Genomic DNA, 17,331 nt, shown 5'->3' with positions numbered 1-17,331 from the left:
TTATTTTTCGATTTTTCGTATATTCTTTTTTGTATCAAAATCAAAATATTAATAAAAGTTCCATAGTTTTTGCTGTCACGACCGCTTTCGATTCGTCCACGAATCATCATCAGGTGTTGAAATAAAAGTCCGAATGAGCGAAAATGAGAATTAAAAGTGAAAACTAAAATATACAGTAAATGGCGATAAGTTAAAATATATAGAGTCGATGAACAGTCGATTAAAAATAAAAGTCGATTAAAAGTCGAGTATATTAAACAGCAAGTTTGTGGACACCGTTAACGAAGTCCTTCCAATACAAACTACGCAAGACATTTTAGAACGTTACTGCTTTTCTCGAATGCGATATCATTTATAGTGGGTTGAAGGGTTCTAATATATGACGCTTCAAGAATTTTTGATTTTTTAATATTATTTTCATGTTGTATAATTTTTATATTGTCAACGAGAACCTTTCTAAGATAGGAGGGGGACAGTTATGTTCTTTTATCAAATGTTTATATACAGAACTAGTATTATTTAGATGCATGGTTATTCACCGGGACAACATTCTCGTTGTATGCCCAATGTATGTATTATTTTCGGAGTTGGATTCTCCCATAGAACATTTAAATTTATACACTACATTGGTTTGTTCCAACGCACACACACACACACACACACACACACACACACACACACACACACACACACACACACACATAATATCGTTTTGATAAAATATGTTTTTTCAATTATATTTCACTCCTAGTGTATACTAATCCTTTTTGTTTAGAAGCTCAATGTAAGAAGCTCAATATGGCAACAGAGCATATATAAAGAATAATAGTATATTTGTATTCCAAGATTCAAATATTTATTCTTTATGCAAAACAGCCCCTCCAGCATATAAAAATTTCGGTATATTTTTTTTACAGATCCGTTTCGTTATGCAGAAGCAATCGATTATTATTATGTCAATACCGTCTTTATATATAACTTATTAAAAATAAAATAATAAAAGCGTAATATTCATTCATGAATATATTACAGAATATTAGAACAACATCGATGGCATCGATTCTAAATCTAAACAAAAGGGGCCTATGATTGGTATCACCTGAAAATAACAGGTCTTCGTATAACTTTATTTTTTTTATATTTTGATCTTATGTTTTATTTTCATTTTTATTCATTTATTTTTCTAATTCGAGATTTCCGCCTGCAAATTCAGCCGATAAACACATAGTGGGCAAGTACTCATAGGTTTCAGATCTGCGAAATTAGGTCGCGGTTATAGTGACCCTCGATGGCCTTTGCTTTCGTCTCCAGCGTCAGAGAAATAAGAATTAAAATCTAAAAGCTAAACAATAAAATTAAAGAAATTACCCTCACGCCCTACGTAAATGAGGCAATGGTTGAAAAGAACAGTGGAAATAGGCGTCAATAGCTTACGATAAATCATGGGAAAACATCTGCAATACCCCCCCCCCAAAAAAAAACAAACGTAATTTTTTTTATTTCTGTTTAAATTTATGTGCAATTTTAAAGGCATAACTTAAAATAAAATATTTATTTAAGTTTAGAATTAAAAATTAAAATAAAAATGTATTATCGTTAATTCGAAATAAAAAAAAACAAAGAAACAAATAAATTAAATATAATAAAGACAATGATAAACTATTATAAGGAATTAAATATTACTATAAAAAGTAACATAAAAATGATTAAATTTATAATAAATCAAGTAAAGAATTAAAATAACATAAATTAACAAAGAAATAAATGATGATGATGTTGATGACGTGAGCAGATTACATCTATTTTTTTTACCAGTTGAATTGTGGGTACCGAAACAGTATCATACCGCTCTCTCTCTTCAAAAGTATATACATTTAAAACTATTGTCAATTTTATTGCTTGTTCTGGATTTTGGGTGTGTGTGTGAGTATATATATATATATATATATATATATATATATATATATATATATATATATATATATATATAGTAAGTTATAAAATGTATATGGCGATTAAGCTACACTGAATATTCCGCGTTTCATCCACTCTAGGATTCTTCAGGCTTATGCGCGAATTCTGTGGTTGTTTGTCGTTTTTATATGCGCATCTTCTATTGAGATTTTAGTTAGCCAATCAGCTTTCTAGTATCCACCGCGCCCTTCCTATCAGCCAATGAGCATGCATTTATCAGACAAAGGCCTATTTGACCTCTGGTTGACCTGTTCCTTTGTCTGTGTTGTATTTAGCCTGGATATTTAGTTTCTTGATCTGTTTTAAATCTAGGTTAGTATTTTTTTCATTAATGTTAGTTTATATATTAATATATATATATATGTGTATACACATATATGCACATATATATATATATATACATATATATACATACATATATGTGTGATAGTTTATGTATATTCATGTTTATTTAATTTATTCATTTGTTTATTTTCTATTGTTTTTGTTAGTTTTAAATTATTAAAGAAAGAAAATGACGACATAAAACTATCTACGAATATACATAGATGTATTCATTTATTCAATACATCAATTTGGGTGTAGGGTAAGTGAAAATTCTTCATGCATGGTATTTGGAAGCCTAATGCTTTTCATCAGCTCCCCCAATATTTTATTTCGATACTAATGTAACAATCGCCATACATCGCATCTCTATTATCTTACCTAGCATCTTCTATTCTCTTCTTATGGTATATATGTGTATGTATATTAGCATTCGAAAATCGATATATAAAAAGTCTTCGCTTACCCTACAACCCGAATTGATGTATACCCTTATTGAATCAATGAATAAATCTATACATGTATTACTATATAGTTTTACGTCGTCAGATTTTTATTGATACTTTATATAAACTCCAAAACTATTTGTTGAGCTTTGCACTATCCTCTTCTTAATTAATTGATCTTATGCCCTACCTTTGAATTCCTTATATATATATATATATATATATATATATATATATATATATATATATATATATATATATATATATAAGAACAAGTAGTTAATAAAACATGTTAAAAAATACTTTTAAAAAGAGTTAAAAACATATTAAATTTTAAAAAGGAAACACTAAATAAGTGGATAGTCCTTAATCCGTGTAGTTTCGAAGAAACATTTTCCTTCTCATCAGAGAGTTGGATTTAGCAAAATGTGGGATCGGATTTTGCTTGCAAAAGTATTTAATGAAACTACAAGTAAGTCATAGATCTTACTTGATAACAAAATTGAAGCAGAGGGAATAGGGCAAATAAAAAAAGTGATTTCACGTGAATATATATATATATATATATATATATATATATATAATGCGTGTGTGTCTGTGTCTGTGTGTGGGTTTCCTTTATCAGATTGTTTTCACTTTCAACATTTATTTGATAATAAACCAACTAAAGTGAACAGCTAATTTCCTTCGTTTGCAACAAACAATCTTTTGATAACGCAATTTCTATTACTTGCCACGTCTCGTTGTCATTTCATGTAATTTCCTTTTCATTGTTTGCTGTTTTAACAACGGTTAATAATCAAACTACTAGCAGACTTGCCCAGCATCCAATAGGTACCAAATATGTTGAACATAACTAATAATACTTCGCCAAGCTATGAACCTTTGTATGTAGCGAATACTTCCCAAAGAAGTAGATTATAAAAGTTAAACGTTTAGTTAGAAAAATGGGTTTCAGCGTCAAGTAAAAGGTAAATGTTGATAAGGCCTTAAACAAAATAAACATGTTCTTTATCGTATATCATTATAAGGGAAACACGCCACGTTAAAAGAGGCTTCCCTTTTTCTGTTGTTCTTGGCCTTCGGGCCGAGATCAAAGTGTAGTATCTGTTCCGGCAGATACTGCAAGCTATGACTAGCTATGACTAGCAAAGACCAGATGTGGGGGCAACCCCACATGACTGACCTTTAACCAGCTCCCATTTCCCACCTCTCGGGAGCTGGTCCCCTTTTTCCCTTCCCCCTCCCTTCACTCCTAACATTAAAAATCGGCCTTGTGCCTAATTTGCTTGGTGGGGGAGCAAATAAATACCATCTGTTCCGGCAGATGCTGCAAGCTATGACTAGCTATGACTAGCAAAGACCAGATGTGGGGGCAACCCCACATGCCTGACCATTAACCAGCTCCCATTTCCCACCTCTCGGAAGCTGGTCCCCTTTTTCCCTTCCCCCTCCCTTCACTCCTCACATTAAAAATCGGCCTTGTGCCTAATTTGCTCGGTGGGGGAACAAATAAATACCATCTGTTCCGGCAGATACTGCAAACAAAGACGATCAAAGTGTGGTGTCTGTTCCGGCAGATGCTGCAAGCAAAGACTATTGCCCTTGTGGCAATCTTCTGGTCCATGTAGGGGTAGCCCTACTTGGGCCAGCTGGCAAATCACTATCCAGCTCCCATTTCCCACCTCTCGGGAGCTGGTCCCCTTTTCCTTTCCCTCTCCCCTTCACCCCTCACATTAAAAATCGGCCTTGTGCCTAATTTGCTCGGTGGGGGAGCAAATAAATACCGTATCTGTTCCGGCAGATACTGCCAGCAAAGACCCTATGTGGGCGCGACCCCACAGATAAGACCTTGGTCAATGTAGGGGCAACCCCTCATACCAATTGTCATTATCCAGCTCCCCTACTCACCGGGGAGTGTGTCCCCATTTCCCCTTCACTCCTCACATTAAAAATCGGCCTTGTGCCTAATTTGCTTGGTGGGGGAGCAAATAAATACCTTGCCTTTTTTGCCTTTTTTCTGTTTTTCTTGGCCTTCGGGCCGGGATCAAAGTGTAATATCTGTTCCGGCAGATACTGCAAGCAAAGACCATATGTGGGGGTAACCCCACATATCAGACCTTGGTCAATGCAGAGGCAACCTGTCATACCAATTGTCACTATCCAGCTCCCATTTCCCACCCATCGGGAGCTGGTCTCCTCCCCCCACCCTCTCTCTCCACATTAAAAAACGGCCTTGTGCCTAATTTGCTCAGTGGGGAAGCAAATAAATACATCTTGGCCTTCGGGCCGGGATCAAAGTGTAGTATCTATCCTGCAGATGCTGCAAGTAAGATAATTTGTAGCAGTCAATGGAGGGGAAACCCTCTACACTGGGACAATTATTATTTTTGGTAACCAGAGTGCCCCTTTTTGCCTACTTTTATGGGAGCTGGTTTTTACCTCACATTAAAAACGGCCTTGTGCCTAATTTGCTTTGGTGGGGAAGCAAATAAATACAATAAATAGGTTCAAACATTGGTGGATTCTATTGGTGACCTTGGGTTTTCTCGAAGATCAACTATGGATAATTGTTGTGTGGACAGACAGACAAACAAAAACCCACACATGGTGATTTATATATTAGATATTTATTATATGTTGTGGTGCTTCACTTATTCTCTTTTTTGTCCTGAGTCGGTGAAAGAAAGGCCTTTCTAGAGGAAAGCAATTTTGAATTATTGTCCCAATATAGAGTACCTCTTTTTGTGTGTGTTGGGAGGGGGGACGTTCAATTTCTGCACATTAAAAATCGGCCTTGTGTCTTACTCTACTCTCGTGGAAAGGCAGATAAATAAATACTGAAGACAGAACCAATACTACGCTTTGATCCACGCCCGAATACTAGCATAGTTCAATAATACCAAACCAGACGTGACAATATAGGAATCGACACTTTTCGGACATCTACGTAATTAATATCTGAATAGAATTTTTTTTTCTACATAGGCATAACCACTTATCAATTCTCAGAGACAACTCGAGGATAAGGGTTAAGAGTGTACAGTAGTCAATTGGACAATATAGTAATCGTTAGTAATGGAAATTCGGTAAATTTGTTTACAAGTGGAACGGCTCATCAAGAACTTGTTTAGGTTGGAATTGAAGAATGAATGTGCAACATATTCATAATCTGTTTACGTAATTTTATACAATTGATTAACGAAATTAATTTGTGTTTTCTTCTTGCAGTGAAATTGCACGGTTTCTTTCCAATTCCTGACCTGCTCCGGAACATATCCCGCAAACATTCGTGGAAAATAAGCGGGTAACAACACAATAGAAATACTAGTAAGTACATATTGTTTAGTAAAACTATGTGTGACATATGGGAGTGATTCTGATCTGTCTATCTATATCTGTATGAAGTGGGTTGAGATAAATAAAATTAGCACATTATTTATATCGGTTCCAAGAATTCAAACACAACAAATATAATAATATAAAAAAAAAAAAAGCGGTCAATTTTTTAAACTTTGACCCCTATTATGACCCCTTAATATTTATTGTTTTGGGCTCAAATCAAGATATTAAGTTAGATCCATGTCCAAGGAACCTATATCTAAAATTTCAAGTGTGTAGACCCAAAATTGTCGGAGGAGTTTGGTAGAGTTTTCAAATGTCAAATCGTTGAACTTTTACCCCTTAAGAGCCAAATTTCTGGCCAAAAACCAATCACATCGATTTTCCACAAATCTCAGTACCCTGTATATCAAATTTCGAGTCTGTAGACTAAAAATTGACAGAGTTATTGCGTAGGGAAATGTACACACACAGACAAACACAGACAGACAGACACTTTCAGTTTTATAGATAGATAGATAGATAGATAGACTAATAGATTAAACAAAAATATATACGTATGCATAATGCATATGGAAAGAATTTTTTGTTTACTGCAAAGATTTTACGCAAATATTATGCAAGTATAAATCATGTAGAATATCTGCATGAATATAATTATACGTAATAGTTAACTGTAGATGATCATCCCATAAGAAAACCGAAAAAAAACTAATAGGGAATTAATTAAAATGAATGTTTAAAAAATATGCAAATTAGCTAGATCTTTTGCTAGGGAATGCATTTCCACAACCCATAGATAAGAAAATTGTCTTTTCTTTTTAAATAAATAGAAAAGAGGGGGTTTAATATGAATATCAATACACATAAAAGAAAAACAAATTTATAGGAGTATATATATATATATATATATATATATATATATATATATATATATATATATATCCATAAAAGTGAACGTGCCTGTGTGTGTGTGTACATTTCCCTACGCAATAACTCTGTCAATTTTAAGTCTACAGACTCAAAATTTGATATACAAAGTACTGAGATTTGGAAAAATCATTGTAATCTGTTTTTGGCCAGAAATTTGTCTCTTAAGGGGTTAAAGTTCAACAATTTGACCTTTGAGAACTCTACCAAACTCCTCCGCCAATTTTAGGTCCAAACACTTGAAATTTTAGATATAGGTTTTTTGGACATGGATCTAACTTAATAACTTAATTTAAGTTTAAAATAATAAATGTTAAGTGATCATAATAGGGGTCAAAGTTAAAAAAATTGACCTCTTCTTTTTTTTTTTTGCTCAACATACATCTCCAAACACCCGGGCAACGCCGGGTTGAAATGCTAGACTATTACTCCTATAAATTCGTTCTTCTTTCGTGTGTATTGATATTCATATTAAAAACCCTCTTTTCTATCTATTTGATATGTTTATTTGTTTCCCTACCAAAGCAAAGTAGGCACAAGGCCGTTTTTAATGTGGGGTAAAAACTAGCCCCCCTAAAAGTAGGCAAAAAGGGGGCACTCTGGTTACCAAAAATAATAATTGTCCTAGTATAGAGGGTTTCCCCTCCATTGACTGGTATAAATTATCTTAAGTGCAGCATCTGCAGGATAGATACTACACTTTGATCCCGGCCCGAAGGCCAAGAACAACAGAAAAAAGACAAAGTATTTATTTGCTCCCCCACCGATCAAATTAGGCACAGGACCGATTTTTAATGTGAGGAGTGAAGGGGAAATGGGGACCAACTCCCCGAGGAGTAGGGCAACTGGATAGTGACAATGTGTATGAAGGGTTTCCCCTACATTGACCAAGGTCTTATATGTGGGATTGCTCCCACATACGGTCTTTGCTTGCAGTATCTGTTCCTCAGATACTACACTTTGATCCCGGCCCGAAGGCCAAGAACAACAGAAAAAAGGCAAGGTATTTATTTGCTCCCCCACCAAGCAAATTAGGCACAAGGCCGATTTTTAATGTGAGGAGTGAAGGGGAAATGGGGACACACTCCCCGGTTAGTAGGGGAGCTGGATAGTGACAATTGGTATGAAGGGTTTCCCCTACATTGGCCAAGGTCTTATATGTGGGGGCAACCCCACATAGGGTTTTTGCTTGCAGTATCTGCCGGAACAGATACTACACTTTGATTCTGGCCCGAAGGCCAAGAACAACAGGGTATTTATTTGCTCCCCCATCGAGCAAATTTGGCACAAGGCCAATTTTTTATGTGAGGAGTGAAGGGGAAATGGGGACCAACTCCCCGGGGAGTTTTGCCTGAAAAATAAATATTTTGGATATTGGAATGTAACTATACTATTATTCTTTTATATATGCTCTGTTGCTATATTTAACATACATCGAGTTTCTAAGCAAAAAGGATTAGTATACACAAAGAATGAAATTTAATTGAAAAAGAAACAAAAAACTTCCCCACCCCGAAAAAAAGGAAACTAAAAATTCCTTTTTTGTTTCATTTTACTTCAGTCGATATTTGAGGCAATCTGGGGCAAACACATGATCTCTATATGATATGCATAGATATTCGAATATTCTATTAACGTTTTCTTTTACCTCTTAAGCACTGAGTTAGTAAAGAAGTTGAGAGTATAATTTTCCTCTCCTCAATTGACCACTTAAATATGTTATAGTATTTCTTTCCTGTGGTCTATTGCTCTTATGTGTGTGTGTGTTTGTGTGTTACAGAAGGTCAAACAAACATCGGTATTGTCGGTTTCACATTCAAAAACAAAAGGGACCACTCTTTGGTCGTTTATGCAGGACTCTTCTCAGCCTCTGGTCGGGGAGACAGCTATAAACAGAGGCTGTAGAGAGTCCAGCATAGACGACCAGAGACTAACACTCTTTTGTGTTGAATTTGAAACCAACATTACCGATGTTTTTTTCTGCTCTTCTGTAACAAACATGCACAAACACACACATACATATATAAAATAAAATATGAAGAGAAGTCAAACAACATAAATTGAAGGAGGGTGAGAGTGATAGCTAGAAACATCTTATAAGATGGTTCAATTAGTGCAGTTATCGCAATTACAGCTAATCGGAACAATTAAAATGGAGTAAAAACACAAAACCTCATCCCAAAAGTTAGGAATATTGTAACATGAATATTGCGTGATTAAAATATATGAAAAAAAAAAAAAAAACGCTTTAGGTAAACAAACGTTGATTAATTCATCTTTAGTTAGTAATAGATTAACACTTTCTAAATTTTTATCCTTTGTCATCGTGAATTATTTTGCCACCATTATTTCTTTTCAGCATTATATGAGTTCGAAAATAAAACGATCCGTATTCTAATTTTCATAAACCGATGTCTGTAGGACTGCGCTGCTGGACGAGAACACATTTGTGATTAATGATCAACGACCCCAATTTTACTCACATTTTTTATGGCCTCGTGATTAATTATTAAAAAATTGAAATGATAATTTTTGTATTTTTTTGCAAAATTTACTATCTTTTCTGATACTACACTTTATTCTTCGATGCAATTTTTTTATTGTTCTCACAATTCATGGAATCCCATTTTGAAAAAGTTAAATTATAATTTTTATATGTTTTACAAAGTGTAGCACCTGTTCTAATTCTGCACTTTATCCTTCGAGGCAAATTTTTATTGTTCTCACAATTCATGGAATCCCATTTTGAAAAAGTTAAATTATAATTTTTATACTTTTTACAAAGTGTAGAATCTGTTCTAATTCTGCACTTTATCCTTCGAGGCAAATTTTTATTGTTCTCACAATTCATGGAATCCCATTTTGAAAAAGTTAAATTATAATTTTTATATGTTTTACAAAGTGTAGAATCTGTTCTAATTCTGCACTTTATCCTTCGAGGCAAATTTTTATTGTTCTCACAATTCATGGAATCCCATTTTGAAAAAGTTAAATTATAATTTTTATATGTTTTACAAAGTGTAGAATCTGTTCTAATTCTGCACTTTATCCTTCGAGGCAAATTTTTATTGTTCTCACAATTCATGGAATCCCATTTTGAAAAAGTTAAATTATAATTTTTATATGTTTTACAAAGTGTAGAATCTGTTCTAATTCTGCACTTCATCCTTCGAGGTAAATTTTTATTGTTCTCACAATTCAGGGAATCCCATTTTAGGGAAGGTGAATTTTTCAATATTAAAAACCGACCTTGTGTTAAACTTTGCCCTCGTGGGAAGATAAATAAATATTCTTTTACTTTTACATCTTTCTCATGCTAATATGTCATTCTTTGCTTTGTATGAATATAAGTTTATCTTATTCTACTATTTAAAAGACTTTTTTTTTAATAATCGTTCTGATAATATTATGATTAGTTCAGTTAATGTAAAAACGTCATGAAGCGCGTTTTTATTATTTGAAAATGTATAACTGAGAAATGAATATTCAACAACAGAAAACTTAATATAAATAGTTTTAAATTAAATTTAATCACTAAAACGCTGTATTTTGATGTAAATAATCTATGATGTGAAATCCAGTCGTAGCTCTGTCTTTGTGTATATTCAAAAGTCATAAATATCACGAGATAAAATTACAAATTTTACATTATGGGAGTCAATATGACCCCGATTTGGTTATGGTAATATTGTAATATTAACCCTTTATGACCTAGTTGAACTAATTCGTTCAGTCGTACATAAATGAATATTACGACATAAATAAAGTGGGAATTGAATCAAACATGCCTTGTACGTATAAGTTTAGTATCTGGGTAGATGCCAGATACCTTCAGATTTCAACTGTCCATTGCTTACTTTTAATATACCGCCATCTAAAATTTACAATAAATATTTTTAAAATCATCTATATCATAATTCAAGTCATAAAGGGTTACTTTCTTCGTGGTCCAAGAATCAAATTAGTGCATAAGAGGAGATGAGGGTGGGTAAATAGGTCCCTAACATTTTTACCTTTAGTTGTTGGATAAACAACACTGAAACTATTTCAAACATTCAGTCAGTTTATACTTTTTATATATTTCTATAGAGAACCAGTTGAATAAGAGGAGTGAGAGATAGATAGGAAGACAGACAGACAGACAGACAGACAAACAGATATATATATATATATATATATATATATATATATATAGAGAGAGAGAGAGAGAGAGAGAGAGAGAGAGGTGGGGAAGACGCAATAAAATACAGAGGTAGAAAGTTAAAAAAGATGTTATGCATATTTCGTTTTTTCTTTTTACTCTTCTATTTTGCTTCCCGGACAACGCCGGGTCATCCCTACTAGTATGCAATAAAAAGAATATTTAGTTTAACTATTTATTAACCGTTACGACCAATTAATGCTAGGAACCATTTTTTCGAAACAAATGTTTTAATTTTGTAAAGAAATTGTGATAAGAAAAGCAGTTGTACTATTTAAACGATTGCCTTAATTAAATAATTCATTGCTGAATCTCACGCAATCCACGTTATTTTTGTAACAAAAATACATCAATGGCCGAAAATAATTTAAACGGCTTTTTGGTAATTGTGCATAAAACCAGATCCTAACTTTCAAACACGCCGGCAGGTGGCACCCGCGTCTGTCAATTTCGGTATAGAAGCACAAAATGGATATAATACTTTTTCTATTCTTCCAAACTGCTTGCTTATATATTAACAAAAAGATCTTAATATTTTGCCTAAATATATTTTTTCAAACATACTTACGTTTCGTTTTTTTTTTTCAAATATAGTTAAGTTTTTATATATACTTTATTTAAATACACTTTATTTAAATATACTTTATTTAAACCTGCGCAATCTATTACGATCGTGGCTGATTAAAAAAATAAACATTGCAAAGGCTGCTGCAAAGAAGGTGGGTTCCCTCTATTGAGCTAGAAGACTATCCACGCCTGAGAGTATTCTGTACCTTTACAAGGCCACCATTCGTCCATGTATGGAGTATTGTTGCCACATCTGGGCTCGTGCATCTACCACTAGTCTCTCTCTCTCTCTCTCTCTCTCTTAGATAAAGTTAAAAAAAAGAGTTGTCAATCTAATCGGTCCAATTTTATCAACTAAGCTCCAGCCCCTGTCTCATCGCCACAATGTTGCATCACTGTGCCTGTTTTACAAATATTTTAATGGAATGTGTTCTGATGAACTTGTTTCACTCGTACCCCCTCGACGTACATATCCCCGACAAACCCGCTTAGCAATAAGATCTCATCCCTTCACTATTGCTGTCCCTAAATGCCAGAAAGCTTTCTATTCTAATAGTTTCTGCCATCGAACAGCTGAACTTTGGAATTCCCTTCTTGCTGCCTGCTTCCCTGGCAGAAGTTTAAATGTAACATAAACCAATATCTTGTTAATCTTTCCTAGACATGGTCCCAAATAGTAACCCCTTACGTTCAAGTGGTGATATACCTTGTAAGGGGTGAACATGAGTAAAAAAGAAAAAAAATCATCTATTCTATGGATTCGTATTTGTGTTGTTTGAATTCAACGCTTTGTAACATATTTAATGCTTTGTAACATATGTGAAATATTCACATTGTATAACTGTTAAACTATTTTCTGTTGCCATTCACCTTTTTGAAACTTCTAAAACTGTAAAATATGTGGCACATTCATTGTTTTTTTTTTCATGTTTCTTTAAATAAATACATTTAAAATATCTAAACAGTTTGAAAAAATGTATAACATTTTAACTTAATAAATAAACATAGTTATTTGAAAAGATATGCGATTAAAGAATAAAAAAATTAATTGATAAAAAAGTTTTCGTATTTTTATATATTTTCTATTACAAGGCAGTGAAAAAAAATTAACATAAAATTTATTTGAAAATTGCATCCATTTTATGCTTCCATACCTCAATTGACAGACGCAGGCACCACCTGCCGGCGTGTTTGAAAGTTAGGGTCTGATTTTATGCACAATTACCGCCCCCCCCCCCTTTAAAAAAAATGAGACTTGCAATTAATAAGCATTAACTGGAGTTTGACAGAAAGTCCCTTTTCCTAGATGCGTCCTCGTATATCAATTCAAGTAATAGCAACTTTTCATCGGAAGATGCGCAGATTGAATGGACGCATCTCGTTTTAGCCGGAAGGTGTCGAAATGCTGAGACAAAATGAAATCTCTGCAGCAGACAAATGGCAAATAGTATTTTTGTTTAGTATTTTTTAACGATATATTTGGCTTATTAAATCGTTAGGTGGTAGTACAGAATAGTTACATCCTATGTTAAGCATGGCTTTTTAAATAACAACGTTATGATTTCAGAACGGTCCGTACACGGCACAAGTAACTTTTTTCATTGAAATGACTTTTTCGAATATAATTACGTTTTTTTCCTTTAAACATTGGCCCTCATTTTCGATAAAAAAAAAACAACTTAAAAACAAAACAGACAAAAAACTAACCAACAAACAAACAAGCAAAACAAACAAACTACCCCCCCCCTAAAAAAGCAAGTTTCTCTTCGGCACCTTCTGGCGGTTTACTTAACCTGTCCAGAAGGTGCCGACGATAACGCGGTCCCTATTCTGTATAATTACCCTATTTTATTAGATGGTGACCTTGCTTCTGGCGGACTGATGTAAGGTTCTCTGCAGTTCTAGGAAGTCCACTCTCCCAGGCTTTACCCTCTCTCTTTGAGAAGTGGTTAATTTATTGCTAATTGCATGATACACCACTATTGAGGCTGCTTGGGCATTTTATTTCGGGTCAAAGTTTGCACGTCTCTTGTGTGCTGACCATTCAGTCCTCACCTTCCGAACTTTTGTCACACATCTTCCCACGATGGGAGGGAGGTAAATACTTCATCTGTCCGTCGCTCGATCTGTCACGCTTAATTTTTGAATATTACATTCTATCGATATGTTATAGTAACGTTTGAAACATCATTTTTGTTGGTCTGTCACCATTACATATGCAATAGCGTTTTCACTGCTAAATGCGTAAATTGAGTGGGCGCGGCCTATTTAACATGCGTCTAAGAATCTCTAGAAAATGCTCGGGCGTCGACTAATCTGTCCCACTTAAATTTCAAATCTCTCGTGTTTTAAAATATGTTCGTTGGTCTCCTACGATTATGTTTAAAATAGAATTTTCTTTGGTCTGTCACGCATAAGATTGAAATAGTTTTTTATTGGTCAGTTATGTTTAAGATTGAAATGGAATTTTCATTGGTCTCTCAGGCTTAAATTTGAAGAAGTATTTTCGATGGTTTATTACGTTTAAATTTGAATGACATGTCATTGGTCTGTCGCGTTCAAGTTTTTATTAGCTTTTTCGTAGTCTGTCATGCTTACATTTGAAATAGTATTTTCGTTGGTCTCTCCCGCTAATTTTGAAGTAGCATATTGTTAGTATGTCATGTTTAAGTTTGAAATGACACTTTGTCGGTTTGTCACGTGTAAGTATGAGGTAGAGTGTTCGCTGTTCTGTCATGCTTAAATTTGAAAGAGCTTGTAGTTGGTCTGTCATGCTTAAGTTAAAAGCGCACATTTAATGGACGCAGCTTAAGAATAGTCGTTATCTTTTTTTTTAAATGTCTTTAAACTTTGTTAATAAAAATGTTTTTGTTAATAAAAATATTTTAAAAGTTTATAACTTGTTGATATACGGCGTTTACTTGCAATACAAAGAAAGGAATGACAGTAAAAATGATTTTTTTTTTAAATTTCTATTCCAATATTTGTTCACTCATAATTCTTTAAATCACCAATTCATTGCTATGGCGTCGTTTTAGCTAGTACATTAACCAATAGTCACCAGACGTGTTCCAACTCCTATTTACTTACCGCCCTCACGAGGGCTGGATGTATCGATATTGTCCCATTGATTACTGTACACGCAATAACCCTTATCCCCGAGTGGCATCCAGGCCTTGATAAGTGGTGACTTCCATATAAAAAAGCGGCACTCCCCTAGGTGGGTTGAACCTACTTACTCCAAAGGAGAAAGTTTTATGGGAATGTCAAAATTACAAGAACTGCCCACCTGTGGAACCCTATTCTACTGGCCTGCTTCCCGGCCGACTACAATATGGTTGTCTTCAAGTCCAATGTAAACAAGTTCTTGTTTAGTCACTTCCTTAAATAATCCAAATTCTACCCAATCTACACGATTAACGATAACTAAACTACCACCTTACATTCATTAACCATTATCTTCGAGTAACATTGATAAAGGATGACTCCCTTATAAAAAGCGTTTCTTCTATATCCCTATTAATGGAGATAATGACGTTAAGATTTTGGCAGTTTCACATGCAGCGTCTGATATTCTCAAATAGTCACCCATCTGGAACTGACCAGCGTTGCTTAATCGGTGATCTCACGTGAACCGATATGTCAGTATAATTATCGGGCTGATATAACACAAGATGGAGCTTAATATAGGGGATGACTATTATTAAACGCAATAATAATGCTTAGCATTACCTTGTGGTGTTCAGCTAATCAGACTGATGAGTTTTCAATTAAAAGTTACCAGAAAGAAGTGATGGAACAAACCTGTTTTTATTGCCGCTCCTGGCTATTACGTCACAATAACAGTATACTCTGAGCTCGCATATTTCGCTGCTATTGGCCTCACCAGGTATTAGGTAAATGTCGATAGATAAACAGTGTATTGTATTATTGTTGATGAAATATGCATTACAATGCAGAAGTTAACTTATAAAAATCAACAAACCAGTGTCTTATCATCTACAAACCTTTGCTATTTGATCTTAACGTGCAGTCATCTGATCGAGATTATATTAGCACGATACAGACAAGTGTTCGAATATTTAATCCACAATTCAAACCATAAAATGAATGAAACCTTTTGAGTATAACCCTGTATAACACCCATAGTGTAAGTGACTTGGATTTTTATATGTCCACGAAAGGAATGTATTCGTTTGAAGTAGCTAAGCGGGATTGCTATAGTTTCGCGTAATAATCTGACGAGTTGCCTTACCGAACGAATATTCCTGGTCTAAGCTGGCATTTCTATCGTGAAACTTGTGGCGTACCTTTCGACGTCTAGTCCCAAGTGGCTCTACCGATCGGTATTTGTGGCTTAACCATCCGACCATATCATTGTAAGGAGGAAGAACCCGGATGTATTCATATTCATTACATTAGATTTTATTTTAAAAAATTGAATTATAACTTTGCTTTAACGTTCTCCTGTTATAGTATCGCCCATGACCCTTTCCAATATTCCCCAGCATCTATATGCTAGTGACACTCTTCTTGACTCACCTGTAACGACGCAGCTATTTTGAAATTCATTTATCACATCTGAAACATGTTCTTAAAAAAAGGGTGATTCTATCACTATATTCTCATACATTGGGTCTGATCATGATGATAGAGGCTTCAAAGAGTATCCGCACAACGACTTAATCTCTGAAAATAACAATTGAATGATATTTAAAAAATGTGATAGGGGATGGTACAGAGAAATCAGGTATCAACATCCACTCCCGGAAGGCTGGGATGGCCATCCGTCTATGTTGAATAAAACACCTATAATTAATAAAGAGACTCACTGGAGAATGTGACGTTTAAAAGATGCGCCAATATGCTCGGTTTTCCAAACCTTTACTCTCTCCCTCTTACTCTTCTCTCACCTTCTCTCCTTCTCTATTCTTTCTCTTTCTACCGTATTTCTTTCTTTGTAAGATTCAGATCTGTCTCGCCCTAAACTATAACCAGGATCATCTTCTTGCATTATTTTATCATCTAATCTCTCCCCATTTCTTTGTTGCTTTTTAACGTTTTTGTTCTTGAATCCATAGCAAAGCATCGTTACAAATTAGGAAGTTAGCTTGTGTCGTGGTCCCTGGTCTTGATAGAATTCATCTTGGACGACAATAGCGCCTCTATTTAAAGTCAAGAACCACACCGACATTTAATATGAATTGTGGTATAAATGTTGTTTTAGCGAAGGAATAAAAATGAAAGCTATTCATGGGCTAGCATAATAACAGACTGGGAATAAATAAACCACTGAAGAGAATAAAATGGTCACCAGGTAGTTAGTGCTACCTAAAACCTAAGTAGTTTTATAAATTAAAAAATTGAGAAAAACGAAATTTATAACAAAACATTTTAATACAAGAGATAAGAATATAAAATATTCATAGAACAAACACGTGGTTGATGAAGAAAGTTGGCTTAGTAGTCACAAGCCTCAGAAATGTGTATGTTTAAATATTCATAGTTTGAATATACGTGTATAAGTGATACATGTGTGTGAGTATT

The 17,331-nt window shown here is 34.3% G+C and overlaps 1 protein-coding gene across 4 annotated transcripts in view; it reads left to right on the top strand.

Moving 5' to 3' along the window:
- Positions 1-17,331, top strand: part of LOC145258261 (sulfate transporter-like) — a 292,022-nt gene that overhangs the window by 111,551 nt on the left and 163,140 nt on the right. For all 4 annotated transcript variants that reach the window (XM_080116274.1, XM_080116266.1, XM_080116289.1 and 1 more), the window contains exon 2: positions 5,976-6,074. The gene's annotated coding sequence lies outside the window, so the exon portion shown is untranslated. The remainder of the gene's footprint in view (positions 1-5,975; positions 6,075-17,331) is intronic.

The sequence above is a fragment of the Euprymna scolopes genome, chromosome 3 (genome assembly GCF_053919585.1).
Source record: "Euprymna scolopes isolate OS-2025 chromosome 3, ASM5391958v1, whole genome shotgun sequence".
Lineage (NCBI taxonomy): Eukaryota > Metazoa > Mollusca > Cephalopoda > Sepiida > Sepiolidae > Euprymna > Euprymna scolopes.
Note: the sequence above shows the minus strand (reverse complement) of the source record. Positions and strands in the feature narration are given on the sequence as shown.